Source organism: Rhipicephalus microplus, chromosome 2, assembly GCF_043290135.1.
Source record: "Rhipicephalus microplus isolate Deutch F79 chromosome 2, USDA_Rmic, whole genome shotgun sequence".
Classification (NCBI taxonomy): Eukaryota; Metazoa; Arthropoda; class Arachnida; order Ixodida; family Ixodidae; genus Rhipicephalus; species Rhipicephalus microplus.
Genome location: NC_134701.1, coordinates 142709625 through 142728406, shown reverse-complemented (window position 1 = coordinate 142728406; position 18782 = coordinate 142709625). Strand labels below are relative to the sequence as shown.

The window sequence follows — 18782 nt, the reverse complement described above, 5'->3', positions numbered from 1 at the left end:
GAAGATCAACGCTCGCTGTAGACCTGCAAAGCATTACGACATCCGCAAAACGCAACGACTGCATAAAAATTTGAATTCACAACCCCACCCGGCTGGTTCTGTCAACAACATGGGTCATATGCATGCGACGTGATTCAGAGGACGCATGAAAAGACAGTGCGACCAGTGATGCCCAGTAGGCCTTGCAAAAGCACGTCACTTCACGCACGTGTTATGCGACTGGGATAGCAAAAGCCTCTCCAAAGCTTTCATTCCTCCATGATGCAGTTCGTAACGGCCGTAACTAAATAACCGCCGAGCTTTTTCATTGCGACAAAAGGTATATTTTACACCGATGCCAGTGGCTTTAGCAGGGGGTGGCACAGCGGGTCCATGCCCCAAATTTTTTTTTTGTCATTGTGTACAGAGTGCAAAACAACCACTTTCCTGCGCGGCCCCCGCTTCAGGGGAAAGAGATACTACCCCTCCCTCTCCACCTCGAAAAATTTGTCTGCCTACGCCCCTAACCCATGCGTATAAGTTTGTCCCTCAAGTACATATAGAAATACGTTGGAGCTACAAGGGGAAATAATATAGGTAGTGAAATCCAAAAGTATTCCTAATAAACACACTCGACTCAATAATAAAATGTGGAACCTTTGTTCAGATTTAAAGCTGAAACCAGGATGACACACTTACATTGTCTTAGCCAAGTTAGCCAGAGTAATGGTTGCACAATTCTTGCTTGTAGAGTGTCATTTAATGTAATGTCAGTGACGTAAGAGTACTTCTCCAGACGAGCTCTCAGCACGTCTTGAGAATCTCTGTATTTGTGAATGAAGTGACACAGTATCCGCTGCTATTTCGACACTTGCCTTCTGGGCAAGCACACATTATTACTGTGTTCCGCTTGCAGCGTCGTGGTCTAGGAGTACTTTTTTCGCATTTGTCGTCGTGACAATTGCTGCTTGAGACTTCCTTCGCAACTTCTCCTGTTTCCGGGTTACAAAGAGGTTTATCATCTGCCGAACAAAAAAAAAGAACGTGAGGTAGTGAGAAGTCGACGACGGTTACATATTTCTGGAGTATGTTTTTTGACAGACAAGATATACCACGACATGAAAAGATATGCGACAGCATAGAACAATGCTCTGGTGGCTACCAAGCAGAAATGTAAACAACATTGCATGAAGCTAGAAGACTAACGACTTGCTTGCACTTGTGATGTTCTATTTGCTGTAGCAATAAAAATGACGAATATATTTCGCATGATTGCACTGGACTGCAATGTAAGCAATAATATCATGTCCATATGTAATTTGATTCACAATGAAACACGTGAAGCACCAAGTGCAACAATTCTCAAAAGGTCAAGCATCTGGTGCCATGGTAATTAAACTGCACTTCAGCATTTCTGTTCATCCTCTGCTTGGCACAGATACTCATAGAAGCACTCCAGAATACAGATATCGGAATACATGTGACATGACTTTGCTTGGCACAGACACTCGAAGAAGCACTCTAAACTACAGATATCGAAATACATGTGACGTAAGTCTTAAATGGGGGCACTGCATTAACCTTGTTCCTGCCATAACAGGGTATTTCGAAGGTACTTTTGCAAACAGGTGAAAGTGTCTCCCAGAATACAATTACAAAATACATGAACAATTATACAAATACTGGAATACTTTATTATTTATGTATATTCCGATGTTCCGCAAGCAGGATTATTAATTGAAAGCATGCTATTCAACCATGTCGCTTCAGTTACAAACACACAATAGTGAATTAAAAAAAGTATATCTTCATATTACACACGCCTTTTTCACTCACACGATTTGTTTTGCTGAGAGGGTTGTTGCGTTCGTTGCACTTAAGTAACAGCAGCTTCCCAAATAGGCTGTTTTCTGGGCACCAACGGTTCTGTTTCAACATAGAGCTCGCGAAGTGGGAACGTCGTTGTGGCACTGTACATGACCATGTTTTAATTAATAGGTACCGTGTTACAACTAATAGGTACCTTAACGCCACCCCGCGAAAAAAAGGGGAGGATGCACAAGCCTGGAGAGCCTACTTTTGATGTCAGAATCGAGAAGGTAACTTCTTGATTCTGACATTAACTGCGTTGGATGCACGAGTCATTCTGTGCATGTAGAAAACCTTCTGTTGACCTCCCTCGACGACCAGCGGCGCACATTTTATTAGCTCAACACAGAAAAGTCTTCTCTTCCCTCTTCTAAGCATGATCTAAAGTCCGACAAGGAAAGTGGCTCAAAACTTAGAGTAAGACGCGCAAAGTTTAATACAGAACGAAGCTGATCAGTCTCATGCTGATTTATTGATACCTATGAAGAACTTGGCCGTAGCGAGGTTGTTGCAAGCTTGGTCGTCCTTTTTGCCTTATCATTCACAGTTCTGCACCCATGGTACTCGATGCTATCGTGGTGGCACATTAGCGCCACTGGCAGAGCCACGGGTTTTGTTCGCCTTTTGGTCGGGTGGATCTTGCTTCAGAGAACGCACATGAGCAGCTTTGCCGCAAGTTTGTGCGCCTTGTATTCGGACCTTGTTGTAATTGCACGCTCTTTTGCTCCAGTTCCCCGGCCTTATGCTCTTCTCGGCGCGGCCGTTTACGTTCGAGCATGGCGGCAAGCCTAACATTATTGATTACGGCTTCTCCCTCGGGAGTTAGAATTATCTTCGCGGGACCCATGGCCCCGTATGGTTAGGCACGAGTCGCTTAGGAGCCATTTCTTAGGCTAACACTCGCCTTCTTCGTTTTCAGTGAACCAATGGTTTGTTGTGATATTTACGTATTTCAATATGAAAGTTTTTTTTTACCCTGAGGTTCACCAAGGTTTAGGCAACGTATTTCTGTTACGGTTATGACGTTCATAAAATAGACGTGAACGAATCAGGAACAAAGAACTTAAAATCTGCCGTCGGTAATGGAACTTGCAACGTCTCGGCCACACCACGGATGACCCGACGCTCTACCGACTGACCTAGCAGGACACATGCTTCGAGGGTTCCTGAATGTGCCTTACGTCGTTCACACATCATCTCTTACAAGGTGCCCTTTGTTGGTAGAGTAGGGAGAACTACAATACTTCGATGCCAGCTCCTCCGCTTAGGGTAGAGACCAAGGAGGTTTCAATAAATCTTGCTGGAGTGGAGGCTCCCTATACATAACAATGGGGGGCAGTGAAGCCGTGGCGGCCATCTTGCCATAGCACACCCGCCATTTCTTTCTGCTATGGTTTTTAACGGTTATGGAGAGCATTAAGGGGTAAATTGTCCAGAATAAGAAGTCAAATGGCAAACAAGAATACAATCGACCTTATTCTGTTTCTTTCGGCATTTTCCTTGCAAGAATGTACACCGACGAAGGGTATGTAACGCTTGGTTTTAAAAAGAATCTTACTCGTGAGAGCTAAGCTCCCTTTCTCGGCATTCATTTTCTTGTTTATTTTCTTCATCATGTAACAGAATCTTATGCATAAGCAGATTTCGACCACTTTCTTTGAGTTGAATATGAAAGTGGGTGTGCCAAGCTTCAAATGTATACAAAAATATATGTTCATCGAAAAAAAACATGTATGTATAAGGGGAAGTTGCAGTGAGCCCCTCCTCTCTTACTTTCATAAATGGGCTTTTGATTCCTAATCCCTTTCAATTTAGCTTGAGTTATAAAGCCTCACTCTTATTGGTTTTCTACAATTTCATTGTGGTATAATTTCCTTCTCGAGCTGTTCTAGCTGTAAGGAAACACAAACCACATTTTTTTTCGTATTTTGTAAGAGCTGCTGTGTAGTCGATGCAACTCTTACATCTTCAAGTTGAATACGAATTACGGCAAGAGTATCGCTCGGTGATGATCACTTTCAATGCAATTATTTACACTACAAGCATTGCACAGTTCAGACACTGGTTTTTGCTCACTGCACTTCAAATAACAAAATGAAAGGCACGATTGTAAAAAAAACTCAGGTCCCTATGTGTTGCCCGAACAATGTTAACTACCCTCGGGGTAACGAGTTAAGCTTCTAATTAACACAACTAAGGAGCAGGGGCGTAGCCAGGCATTGCCACGCCGGGCCTGTGCCCCCCCCCTCCTTCCCCCCGAAATTTTTTTCGCCATGGCATAGAGAGCGAGAAATCGTGATTTCAAGGGGTGGCAAATATTACTCCAGCAAATATTACTTCAACCTCCTTGGTGGAGACATCTCCGTCGTCTGCTACGGCGACCGTCCATTATTCCTCCCGCTAAATACCAGTTTTGCTCTGGCGGGAAGAGACCCGCTAGCTTAACTCGAATGGTTGGTGCAGTGAGGACCCCCCATCTAGGCATACCAAGTCGAAGAAAGCTGCGTGAATGCAGTAGCAGTTGGCGCAAATGAGCCCAACAGCTTGGCAAACATGATGTAGGCACTGCAATGACGGAGAGAGTAGTACAAAAGGTGGCAGCACCCCAAGCGGCAGTGCGCACATTGACGGGGTGCACATATTGAAGCACCCGGAGGTGAGTGTGGTGGGGGAACACCTGCGCGTCTTTGCGGCTCAAGCTATATGAATCTTGGCAGCTTGGGCTAGTTGGTATGGCGGGACGATAGTTATAGCGCGAGAACAAAACGACGACACAGTGTCCTTCTTGTCTCTGTATCGTCGTTTTGTTCTCGCGCTGTAACTATCGTCAAGCTACGAACCTCTGCCTCCGATGTTGGTGATATGCAGAGATATAGTGATGCACAAGCACAGGCGTAGGTCACCCGTTACTCGAAAGCAGTCACTGTGCTGTTTCTCTACTTAGTTGACGGCGTTTCGAAAAAGCCAACACTGAGTAAGAGCGATTATGTGCTTCTCAACGTCATATTTGGGCAGGATTCACAATTATTGTGTCCAAGTATATGTTAACAACTTCAGGTACCACAACAGTTAAATCACGCCCATGGACGTTATCCCCTGCTATGGAGACATGTCATTACGCGTAAACGTATGTTTAATCACGTCAATCAGTGCTATACTACCAAGCACAATTAGATATTGTACAATCGCTCATATATTACTGCAAAATAAGCGCTACTTCTATAAGGACACCTTTCACTTGCGTGTGATACCGGCTCCTATGACCGAAGGATCAACTATTTTTTTCGCACATAGTCATTTTTTGACGATGGTACTTTAGTGATACCAGATACGAGGTGTGATTCATTGAACAACTTAGCTGTCAGCAGTAGCGAGATTATTACGGCGCAAAAATATCACGATAGTGCCCCGCCCTGTCCTCAAATAAGTTGAAAAGGTGCTATACTAGAGTTCTCATTATTTTTACTCACAATGAAGGTTCACTATTCTGCCATTATCACTTTGCGGATACCACGAAGAGGCTCAAATGGCCTTTCATACGCTTATTACCAAATTATCACTTGCAATCAATAACTGTACTGCAATAGGCCAGCACAAGGAAAGCTTAAACTAAACAAAATCAGACGGAGCAAAGCTTTTGGCTAAATATCTCAAGAACCAACGAATTAATGTAGTGCTTTGACTTTAAATAAATTAGAACGCGCACTGTAACGTTTTTTTTTGTGTTTTTTAACAAATACATAGGCAACTCAAAGTTTTATTATTACAAAGCAATCAAATCTTGATCTTGTGAACACTAAGTCTCCTTTTTATTACAGGCCACTGCGGGCATGTTCGCCGGGTGACAAACGACGGAGCTTTAAAGGGACGGTGAAGGCAAGTATTAAGTCGATGTTGATTGCTGAAATAGCAATTCAGGAACCTCGTATTGCTCCTTTCGCACCTAGGAAGTGTTTAATTGGAAACGAAATCACGTTTTAGTAGTCCGCATTGTGTTAGCGCAGTTCCAATCCTTAGCCTGAGAGTGGTCCGTTTCACGTCATTGCAGTCGTGCACAACGTTGCCCGGCTTTACTACGCTGCCACCGACACTAGTAGCTGCAGAGCGAAAGTAGAGGGAGCCGCAGCGGCAACAACGGCTATTGACCAATTTTTATCATCTCGAAGGCCATGGTTCTACTTGCTTGGTTCAACTGGGCTCTCTTGGTTGGCACCTTCTATTCAGCGTAACTAGGCAAAAACGGAAAATTTCGATCACTCGCACCATTCCTCATGATGACGCTGAGCGGTTCTTTTTTTACATCTCAAACACGGACAAGAATCCTTTTATTACGTTTCTTTGTGCAAGGAAGATACTTTATTGCAGCTAGTTTTATCACTGTTCATTAATGGTAGCCAGACGCTCTGACGTTCTCGGGATCATTTCGAAACTATCCCACTCGTGAGGCCCGTCATGTGGTACAGTTAGCTTGATTTCTCAGTAATAGGGTAATGATGTTGTATGGTCGCCCATTCGATGTCGTCACCGACCATCATGCACTATGCTGGCTTTCATCATTGAAGGATCCCTCAGGCCGTCTCGCCCGTTGGGCTCTTCGTTTACAAGACTACGACATCCGCGTGCTGTACCGCAACGGACGCCAGCATGCTGACGCCGACGCCCTCTCGCGCTCCCCTCTGCCTGAAGGTGATGTGCTCTGCTCAGTATCCTCGGCTGCTGTTTCTGCCATTGGTGTTGACATCATCGCTACCGAACAGCGAAAGGATAATTGGATCGGCCCGCTCATCGACATGCTCTCTGATCCATCCGCAACGCCATCCACGCGTGCCTTGCGTCGTCAAGCTCGCCATTTCGCCATTCGTGACGGCCTTCTACACCGACGCAATTACAACGCCGACGGCCGGCAGTGGTTACTCGTGATACCCCGCAGTCTGCGGTCAGAGATATGTGAATCCTTCCATTCTGATCCGCAATGCGCGCACTCTGGGGTATTCAAAACCTACCATCGCATTCGACAACGCTACTTCTGGCGCGGGATGTACCGCTATGTGCAGCAGTTCGTTCGCTCTTGCCTCACTTGCCAACGCTGTAAACCGTCCGCTCACATGTCGCACGCCAGTCTACAACCGTTACCTTGCCCTGACCGTCCCTTTGGGCGCGTAGGTATCGATTTGTATGGACCACTTCCTCTGACGTCGGCTGGTAACCGCTGGGCTATCGTTGCCGTTGACCATTTAACGCGATACGCCGAAACCGCCGCTCTCCCTGCGGCTGCTGCGCGCGATGTTGCGTCCTTCCTGCTGCATCGATTTATACTGCGCCACGGACCACCCCAAGAGCTTCTCAGTGATCGAGGCCGTGTCTTCTTGTCGGAAGTCGTCGAAGCCCTTCTGACGGAGTGCCATTCTGTCCACCGCAAAACTACTGCTTACCACCCACAGACGAATGGCCTCACCGAACGCTTTAACCGCACCCTCGGCGACATGCTTTCTATGTACGTCGCTGCCAACCACACTAATTGGGATAATATACTGCCCTTCGTCACCTACGCCTACAACACCGCCCCTCAGAGCACGACTGGTTTTTCACCTTTCTACTTGCTGTACGGAAGGCACCCGTCGCACACCATGGACACGATACTCCCGTACACGCCGGATCCATCTGAGTGTACACCTATTTCCGAGACAGCCAGGCTTGCTGAAGAGTGTCGCGAGCTTGCCAAGACTTTTACGACGCAAGAGCAAGAGCGGCAGAAGAGTATCCGTGATGGCTCCACCACTTCTGAGCCCACGTTCCTTCCTGGTGCGCTTGTATGGCTCTCGATCCCGACCTCTGCCGCTGGCCTCTCTTCCAAACTACGTCCCAAATACGAAGGCCCCTACCGTGTCATCGAGCGCACCTCACCCGTCAACTATCTGATCGAACCCGTTGAACAATCTTCGGACATGCGCCGCCGTGGGCGAGACATCGTCAACGTGGAGCGCCTGAAGGCTTATTATGACCCGCTCATAATAACAAGCTGTTAGGTCGCCAGGCGGCTCCCTCTTCGACCCCGGGGTAATTGTAGCGAAGCCTCCGAACTATGAAATGGGTCGAACTCTTGAGTACCTTCTAGTGGGGCTACCCAACAAAGACGCTGCTCGCGCTGAGAGCCCGTGCTTGGGCGTTACTGTCGCCATTGTGCTTGCTCGCTGTGGGCCGGCTAATAAACGCCTTAACACTGTTTATAACATCGATGTTTTAGACGTTGTCATGTCTTGAGCTTCACTCCTACATAAATTGTTATGTGCCTTTAGTGTTCTTTCAAGTTTAATTTTACGTAGTAGTAAATACCGAAATATAAAAATCAAATTGCATCACCCAGGTAATGCATCTTTTACACACCACAAGAACTACATTATATGGAGCTGCTCCGTATGACAATAATACGAAGCTGCTAGTTAAACGCAGAAAATTCGGAATGGTTTAGTAGCAGGACTAAGGAAGACCTCTTTTGCAGCTTAAGCGCTCTTTTGCTGTTCTGAAAGCAAATATTGAATTCAAATACAATTTTTATTGTGCAACCTTTGGCAAAAACGAACAAACTTTGAGGGGGCTCCACAGTCTTAGAAACTTTGTCGAGCAAAATAGTTTAGAATACTCCATGGAATATACGCAAATAGGGTAACTTTTATTGGTAGAATGTGCGATGATAGAGTGCCATGTCTAGTATACTTGGCCAGGAATGACCCATATATATATATATATTGTAATGATGACAAAGCGGCGATCGTGCTCGGCGCATACCTGGAAGAGAAGGAGGACGAGGAAGAGGAGGCAGATAAAGAACAGCCGGCCTGCAGCAAAGGCGTTGTCTCTTTGTCTTATTTCTCCTCGTTACAATGGCGCAGTCGCGAACTACTGACCCCGATATCCCTGCGTCCACTACACTTCGAAGTGGACGAGTGCTCTCGAACTCCCCACCGATCACGGACGGCGTCCAAGCCTCCACGGCGGCACCGCATCATGACTGCAGCGAGGCCATTTCTCGAGGCTTCTCTCTGTTCGCCCAAGAGCTCAAGACATCCGGGTTTGGCTGCGCCTCTTTTGGATCGTTCAACGAGAACGAAATTCCATATTTTCATGGATTCAAGGATGACCCTACCAACTGGGTAAGCGTGATAAACTCGGTTGCCCTTAAATACTCGTGGAGCGACACGATTAAGAAGTCGGTCGCTGAAGGACGTTTGCGAGGATCTGCCCAAGCGTGGCATCGTTTCCAAGGCAGTACATACGCTACATGGCAAACATGGAGCGCGGCCCTGATATCCGCGTTTGCGCCGCTTCCGAGCGCTTACGACGACCGTTTCATGACCATGCGGTCACGCCGGCAAGGTGCAACCGAGGACGTCGCGACTTACATCTACGACAAGCTGGACCTTTTACAAGCTTGCGATATACAGTGGACCTCCTCCGCAGCCAGGCAGTACATCATCGACGGGATCCATGACTCGACGCACGCAGCCGTCTTGTCCGCCTACAACCACCCAGTCCACATCTCCACTTTCGTACGCCAGGCAATGGAGTTGCAGGACACGTCTCATCGCCGGGCGGCTGCAGTTGGCCCAAAGGAGTCAGCTTCACCGAGACGCGGATGCTATACGTGTGGCCGCATCGGGCATGGGTATAAAAGCTGCCCACAAAGCCAACCTCAAGCGATGCAATATCAATCACGCCCACTTCCAACCCTCAAGGTCCGCGTCGACGGCATCGGAGAACTGACAGCTCTCGTTGATACCGGAGCTCAACGTACGGCGTTGCTTCGCCGCCACGCCTCCGAACCTCTCCAGCCTTGGACTGAGCCACCACTGCGGGGTCTCGGTGGCGACGTACTACCGGTCGGTGCCCTAAACCTGCAACTCAACACCGAGGCCGGCAGCAAGTTTTTGTCCTCGGTGCCCGTCTTCGACGACCTGCCCACAGACATGGTTTTAGGGGCCGACTACCTGCTCTCCGGGGAAGTGCGCCTCACGGTGGAAGGAAGTACCGTCAACCTCCATCCTGTGGCTCCAAGTGTGCCTCCGGCGCAATCCCAAGGTGAGCTGACGACGCCACTTACACTTCCCGCAATACTCGAGAGGCACGCATCGCTCTTCGCTGATACTACTACTCAGCTTCCCGGAACTAGCGTGCTAGTGCACCATATTACTACCGACAATCATCCGCCGGTGTCCATACCGTTACGTAGATATGCCGAACGAGAGCGGATATTAATTGACCAGCAGGTGCAAGAAATGCTTGCCGCAAGCATAATCAGGCCATCTTCTAGCCCGTGGGCAGCACCTGTTGTCCTAGTCCGTAAAAAGGACGGCAATCTCCGATTCTGTGTTGACTACCGAGAGCTGAACAAGCACACCATACCAGACTCGTACCCGCTGCCACGCATTGACGACGCTATTGACGCCGTACGAAAAGCGAGGTTCTTTTCGTCGCTAGATTTAAAAGCAGGGTATTGGCAGATCAACGTGGCTGAAGAAGATAAGTTTAAGACGGCCTTCCGAACACCATCTGGCTTGTACGAGTTTAATCGGATGCCGTTCGGTCTGCGAACTGCTCCAAGCACCTTTCAGCGTGCCATGAACACAGTGTTAGGCACACTGATAGACCGTGCCTGCGTCGTGTACCTCGATGACGTTCTAGTCATCGGGGAAACAGAAAAACAACATCTACAAAATCTCGACACGGTTCTGCAGAGGCTACACAACACCGGCTTTCGACTTAACCGCGAGAAGTGCCAGTTTGGGTTGACGACAATATCTTATCTTGGTTATCAGATATCTCATAATGGCGTACGACCCTTGCCTGAACGCATAGACGCCGTTGCCAAATACCCTGCACCAACATCTATAAAACAGCTCCAGGTATTCCTAGGAATGGCGTCATACTTGCGCAAGTTTGTACCGAGCTTTGCGTCAACTGCTGCTCCACTCACGGACTTACTGAAGAAAAACGCCCAATTTCAGTGGGGTCCTTTGCAGGATAACGCCTTCCAAACCCTCAAACACCAGCTTACACATAGCCCGGTGCTCTGCCACTTTAATGAAGATTGGATGACAGAAGTCCATACTGATGCGAGTCAGATTGGCCTGGGGGCGGTTTTACTTCAACGTGACTCGAGTGGGCGTGGGCACGTCATCTGCTACGCCAGTCGTAAACTATCGGACGCAGAACGGCATTATCATTCGAATGAACTGGAGTGTTTGGCTGTAGTATGGAGTGTGGATGAAAAGTTCCGCCACTACTTGTTTGGCCGACACTTCACGGTAGTAACAGACAACTCCGCGATTGCGTGGATGTTCCAGAAGCAGCACCTCAAGCACAAGTTTGCCCGATGGATTGTTCGGCTCCAAGACTATACGTACGACATCCGTCACCGTGCTGGAGCACAAAATCAGCTTGCGGACGCTTTATCGCGAAATCCGATCGAGGAATTCTCCACACGAAATCGAGAAACCTGGATCCTGTTTTCGCAACAGGACGTGACCAAGGCTCAGCAAGCCGATGGAAGACTCGCATCCGTTATAGACTCCATTGGCGATGCGGGACGCAATGCCAAGTTTGTCTTACGTAATGGAACGCTGTATCGGCGTCACTGGGCCGATAAAAGCACCGAGTGTCATCTCCTGGTCATTCCTGACACCTTAAGATCGAGCGTACTACGCGCCATCCATGACACTCCCGAGGGAGGCCATGTTGGCTACAGAGCCACCTTACGCAAGGCACAAGAACGTTTTTGGTGGCCGAAAATGGATAAAAGCGTGCGTTCATACGTTGCCAGTTGCGAGATTTGTCAGCAACACAAACGACGTCCTGGAGCTCGACATGGACTTCTTACGCCGATCAAGCCTCCAGAGACAATTTTCCACACGTTGGGCATAGATCACATCGGGCCTCTTCCAATGACGACAGCGGGCAATCGTTACATTATACTCGCTGTGGACTACTTGTCCAAGTTCGTAGAGGTCGCGGCCGTGCCTTCGCTTGCTGCTAGCCATGTCATCCGATTCCTGAAAGATCGCTTCGAATGGCGACACGGTCTTCCTAACAAGTTGATCTCAGACCGGTCGACCACCTTTCGCAGTCGCGAGCTCCGCACTTACCTACAACAAGCTGGAGTGGACCATCACTTCGCGTCGGCATACCATCCACAGGCGAACGGACTGACCGAAAGGTCGAACCAGACTATCCAGGCTAGACTCGCACCGTACTGTAAGAATCACAAACGAGGTGAGGCCGACTGGGATGATCATCTCCAAGCAGCTGCGTACGCAGTGAACACGGCGGCACACAGCTCCACAGGAATTTGCCCCTACGAGATTGTCTATGGTCAGCTCCCGCAACTGAATGCTACGTTCGGTTTGGACACTCCCGTTAAAGTAGGGCGTTCCGCTGCACGCCAGACACTTTGTCGCGATATCCGTGTGGAGGCGCGTAGGAGGATTGTGCATGCTCAACAGGCACAAAAGCGATACTACGACCGACGCCACCGTCCCGCGCCGAAATACAGTGTAGGTGATGAGGTGTGGCTACAGCGAGGTGCGCCATCGTCTTCAAACAAACTGCACCCAAAGTACGACGGCCCTTACATTATTTCTGAGCGCTTGGGAGATAACACTTGGCGAGTACGATCCACAGCTTCTGATACGCGCAGAGACAAGAGAAAACGGAATAACTTTACGGTGCATGTGTCGCGGATGAAGAACTGCATACGGCGGCAAACGTGACATTGGTTTGTGTTTTTCTTACAGGAGTAGACCAGCTGCAGCGTGGCCGAGTGTAATGATGACAAAGCGGCGATCGTGCTCGGCGCATACCTGGAAGAGAAGGAGGACGAGGAAGAGGAGGCAGATAAAGAACAGCCGGCCTGCAGCAAAGGCGTTGTCTCTTTGTCTTATTTCTCCTCGTTACAATATATATATATATATATATATATATATATATATATATATATATATATGTATATATATATATATATATATATATATATATATATATATATATATATATATGGCGTGTGTTCAACGAGCGTGTGTTCGTTTCATATATATATATATATATATATATAAATATATATATATATATATATATATATATATGACGTATGCATGTGGGAGGAAAGAAGGCAAGCGGGTTAGGGGGAGACAGAAGGTTATGTGAGCAGATGAGATTAAGAAGTTTGCGGGTATTAATTGGCAGCAGCAAGCACAGGACCCGGTTAACTGGCGGAACATGGGAGAGGCCTTTGTCCTGCAGTGGACGCAGTCAGGCTGATGATGACGATATATATATATACTGATGATATATATATATATATATATATATATATATATATATATATAAATATATATATATATATATATATATATATATATATATATATATATATATATATATATATATATATACATATATATATATATGCCACAACCCCAGACTTTTTTCAAAAGATTTATTTAGATGGTACTCAGAGGTATTTCATAGCTTACTGAGTATGTCACTCTACAGTGACGCCTTCCCATATATATATATATATATATATATATATATATATATATATATATATATATATATATATATATATATATATATATATATATATATATATATATATATATATATATATATATATATATATATATATATATATATATATATATATATATATATATATATATATGTATATATATATATATACTCAGTAAGCTATGAAATACCTCTGAGTACCATCTAAATAAATCTTTTGAAAAAAGTCTGGGGTGTGGCCTCACTGGTGATCACATGCCAGTAATGCACTCCTTGATGAGAGCAGGATTCACCACCCTGGTGCAGTACTTGGACACTACCTCTCATGAAAACAGCAAATAACCCTTGGCCCACAGTCCCCAGGGGCTTAGAAGCAACTGTAAAAGCTGGCAGTCAGACTTGCGACGTAGCAGAGGGTGCTAAGAATCTCTGGTTCTTGGCAGGCTGCCACTACAATCCGAACTTGGCTACGTTTAACGCTAGAACGCCACCAAGTAAGGCTAGTCTAGCTGTGCTATTCGTGGATTTAGAAGGTTTTAAATGAGATATAATAGGGTTCAGCGAAGTTTGGAGGACACGTGAGGCTTTTACAGTGCTGAAGAACGAATACTTCCTATGCTACCATAGATCATTTGCAGTTGACAGAACAGAGCTAGGGGTGGGGTTTCTTTAAACAAGAATATCGATACCTAAATATATGAATACTATAGCATCATAAATAGGGTGGCAAGTATCGCAAATAAGTTTAACAAAAGGTACAAGTTGAAGGAGTTACAGGCGTACGTGCCTACACCGAGCCAGTATGATCATTTGGTTGAACACTTATAAAATGACGCAGAGTCAACTATTAATAAAGTCACAGTATACTAATGTGATGGGCGACTATAATGCCAAAGTAGGCAAGAAACAGGCCGTAGACCATACAATGAGGTAACATGATTGGCTCTAGAAATGCCAGAGGGCAGTTATTAGTAGTTGGCAGAACGTAATAGGCTGTGAACCTTGAATACCTTCTTCGGAGAACGGGTCAACCGTAAGTGGACGTGGTGGAGTCCTAATTGTGACACTTAAAATTAGATTTCATTTTGCGCGCACAACCAGAAGTAGTACAGGATGTAGAAGTAGTTGGCAAGATGCAAAGCAGTGACAATAGTATAGTAAAAGCTCGTATTCGCCTAGATTTGAATGAACAAAGGCATAAACTCAATTACCGAACAAAGGCAAAACTCAATCACCGAGCTAGAGGTGAAAGGGAAACTACAGGAATTCAGTTTTGTTTCAGAAGAGATTCGCGGCTTTAAATGAGGTAACCAACGTTAGCAGCGATAATGCTGCTACTATCGATAAAGAGTGCAATGGTGGTCGGAACCATTGTCATTAGACAGGACACTGGCAAAATATCACAGAAAAAGAACCTCATTAAGAGACGACAAATTATTAAAGCCTGAAATGCAACCGACACAATAAAGCTAGTGTAGCGTTCGAAGTTAATAAATAGGCGTAAGGTAGCCCACATCGGAAGGTGTAACATGGTGCCCCGCCAGGGTGGTCTAGTGTCTAAGCTACTCGACTGCTGACCCGCAAGTCGCGGGATAGAATGGCGGCTGCGGTGGCTGTATTTTCGATGGAAGCGACAGTGCTGTAGGCCCATGTGCTCAGATTTGGGTGCACGGTAAAGAACCCAAGCTGGTCTAAATTTTCGGAGCCCCCCACTATGGCATCTTTCATAAACATATGGTGTTCGTGGGACGGTAAACCCCACATAATAATAGAAGGTATAATATGGAGAGAATTGTGCAGGCTGTAAAAAGCGGCAGAAGCCTAAAAGCTCTGAAAGCAAACTTGTGCATAGGCAAAAATTAGATCTACGAATTCAGGGACAACGAAGGCAATGTCATAAACAATGTAGATAAGATAGTTGAGGTGGCAGAGGAGTTCCATAGATAGCTGTTCAGAAATGGAAACAACCACGATGATATCGTAGGAAGCAATAATAGCCCAGAGGAATTCGACCTTCTGTCACCAACAACAGCAGAAATGAGAAAAGCCTTAGAAGTAATGCAAAGAGGAAAAGCCGCTGGTTATGATACAGTAACAGCTGGCCCGCTGAAAGATAGTGGACAAATTGTGTTAGAACTGACCACCTTATAAACCAAGTGTCTCTAGACGAGAAGGACACCAGAATCTTGGAAGAATGCCAACATCATTCTCATTGATAAAAAAGGGGACGTCAAAAATTTGAAAAATTACAGGCTGGTCAGCTTACTGTCCGTTCTCTGCAAACCATTCATAAAAATGATAGCTAATTGTATTTTGTACAGGCTTCTTCACAATGGGCCAAATTGATACTACACAACCAAGTGATAGAGATGCTCGGAATCCAACCAACCCTATACATATCCTTCATAGAATATGAGAAGGCATTTTACTCAGTCTAGGCATTCGGATTAATGCAGGTAGGATTAATCAGGTCATCGGTGACCCCTACAACAACATACTGAAAGAAATCTACAGTGGATCCACAGCCACCACATTTCTCTATGAAGAAAGTGACAGAATCCTAAAAAAAGGGGTGCAGGAGGACACTATCTCTCCCATGCTTTTACCGCATGTTTACAAAAGGTTTTCAGGACCATAGATTGGGGAAGCCTTATAAGTAAGAGAGTATCTTAGTATCCCGCAATTAAAAGATGGCATTGCCTTGTTTAGTGACCCACGGGACAAGTTACAGGTCATGGTTACTGAGTTGAATGCGGAAAGCAGAAAAGTGGGACTGAAAATGAATATGCACAAAACGAAAGTAATGTGCAACAGCCTCGGCAGAAAACAGCGCTTTACGATAGGTGCAGAGACACTGAAAGTTGCAAAGAACTATGTCTACTTAAAATAGGTATAGGAAGCGCGCAGCCGAATCATGAGAGTGAAATAACTAGAAGAATAGGGATGGCGTGGATCACATTTGGCCGGCATTCTCTAACCATGGATGGTAATCCAGCACTAAACCTTAAGGGGAAGGTATGTAACAGCTACACCACGCCGGTACTTGCACACAGAGCAGACACCTAGAGGCTTATGAAGAGGATTCAGCTCAAATTAAGACGACGCAGTGTGTTATGTAAAGTAATTTGATAAGTGATCATAGTTTAAATCAAGAAGTGTAAATTGACATGGGCCGGGCACGTTGCATGAGCCACGATAACTATACTGGTCATTAAAGGCATACATTTTACTAAAAGTAACCAGAGAGGACTGTGGCGCTGCGATCATTCGGCTATCATGAAAAATAGGAGTGTCACATGGATTTGCCTAGTCTTTGTGCTCGAGGATGGGAAAAGCACTCAAAGCTTCGTTTATTGCTGTGTTTTCGTTTTGTTCCGAAGCAAAGAACAAACCGTGTTTCACTTCGTGACCCGATTTGAAATGGTAAGCCTAAATAATTAAGGTGGTGAAGCGTATCTCGCGAACATTTGAAGATTTTTGTTTCGCGACAAAGCAGTTTTAGGCCACGCGAAGCCAGAACGGACGTAAAGTTCGAAGGTAAGGGAAATTTATGTAATAACCATAAATTGCATGCCCGCTGAAGTGCTATACGTTGCAGTTCCTATATATATATATATATATATATATATATATATATATATATATATATATATATATATATATATATATATATATATATATATATAGACACTAGCGCCAGTGTTCCCTCCTCTAATGTATATTTAGGAAACTCCATAATTAGGGTAACTCCCAAGATTCTCAAAGAAGGCGAACGTACGAAGGGCAGACAAAAAGTTGGGTGGACCGATGAGAATGAATACATCACAGGATAGTGGAATCAGAAAGGGCAAGACTGGGTTGATTGGCGGCCCATGCACGGGAAAGGCCTTTGCCCTGCACTGGTGGTAATGAGGCTGATGATGATATCTGTGAGTTAGCTGCTAGTTAAGCGATTCCAGAGCCCTATTTATTGGGAATGAAACGTACGGAACCATGTGTTTACCTAATGCCGCAGTTCAACATGGTGTGCATATTCACGGACACAATAGGAGAAGTATTTGGTGCTGTAAGTCCACATGCAAAATGCTGTGTAAGCCTAACGACGTTTCTTTTAACAAGCAACTTACTGTTATGAATGCGTTCAGAAAACAAAGTGGTTAGAAATTGCTGAACCGTCAGAGTGGCTAGAGCTAGCAAAGCAAAGGAAAAAAAAGAGGGGAAGAAAGCAAGGACGCAGTTGGCCGCAACGCTGAAAAAGACATCGGATGGGCGAACACGCATTACGCAAGACGATTCGCATTTGAGCAAGTGCAGTCTTGAGCACAACACCAATGTCTGCTCTGCTTTTTTTTTTGTGGATAACACATTCACAGTTAAAAAATTTTTACTTTGCTACTAGTATAGTCGATACCAGTACACAATGAATGCGATTACTTTCGTTACATCTTTGTGTATGAAATACTACGCAACGTAAATTATTTTACCATTCCTTTTCTCGCGACGAAAGTCATCAGATACAAGGGGTTGCCAAAACGTACTCATAAATAGACTTACAGGCAAAAGTCACCACCGCAAAAGTGAGACCAATAAGAACTTGACAAGCGTTCATTATCTCTTCTCCTGCCTTATCGCTGCGGTTTTATCCAAGGCTTGCATGCAAGCATGGCTCAAAGGCCATGTCATGCAACTGCGTTACCCATTCATTCTTTAAACGTCACTGCGCACATATGGGTGACAGTGGCAAAAATGTTTCGAATATTGAAGCTGAGTGACAATGACATGATACGTCTTTGTCACCATTACGCCATCTGCCGCCTATTGGATTCTTTTTTGTAAAATGAAGACGTCACGTTTTTATGAATACAGTAGACAGCGCAAAAAGAATTTTATCAATGTCAGGCTATAACACCCCGGTTTCTTAAAGCAACAGCTTATTGCAACAGTGAACTTTTAACAGATTATCTTACGAACGTAGTCGCTGCCTTCATAATAACGCTAACGTAGACAATATAGTTCATAAAAGTAACGAAGTAATTCCTTCTCGCAAGTAAGCGAAGCCTTAACGAAAATAAACGAGCGAGAACTTGTTACAAAAAAAAACTCGAGGAATATTAAGCTACGCCTTCAAGAGTTGAACATGATAGGGATAGTTCGTTCCTAGTGCCTACTGCAAATACTTAGTGTAAGTAATTTTCTCGAACATGCTATTCACCCATTAAGTGGCCTTGATGGCGCTGTTGCGCGTGTTGCTTTTGCAGTGGGTCACTGGCTTTAAACTGTCAAGTCATTATGATAATCCGACGTTCTGACGCCACATGGCAAAGTACGCTTGTACCACGCATTATTAGGGCAATGTTTCATGTTGTATTTTG

The 18782-nt window shown here is 45.4% G+C and overlaps 1 long non-coding RNA gene across 1 annotated transcript; it reads right to left on the bottom strand.

The window, feature by feature from the left end:
• Positions 1-717: 717 nt before the first annotated feature.
• On the bottom strand, positions 718-18096 carry LOC142796396 (uncharacterized). The gene is made up of 2 exons (XR_012893811.1): positions 17965-18096; positions 718-1001 (listed from the first exon to the last, which is right to left on the bottom strand). It is a non-coding gene; the product is annotated as an uncharacterized LOC142796396 (long non-coding RNA).
• Positions 18097-18782: the final 686 nt, after the last annotated feature.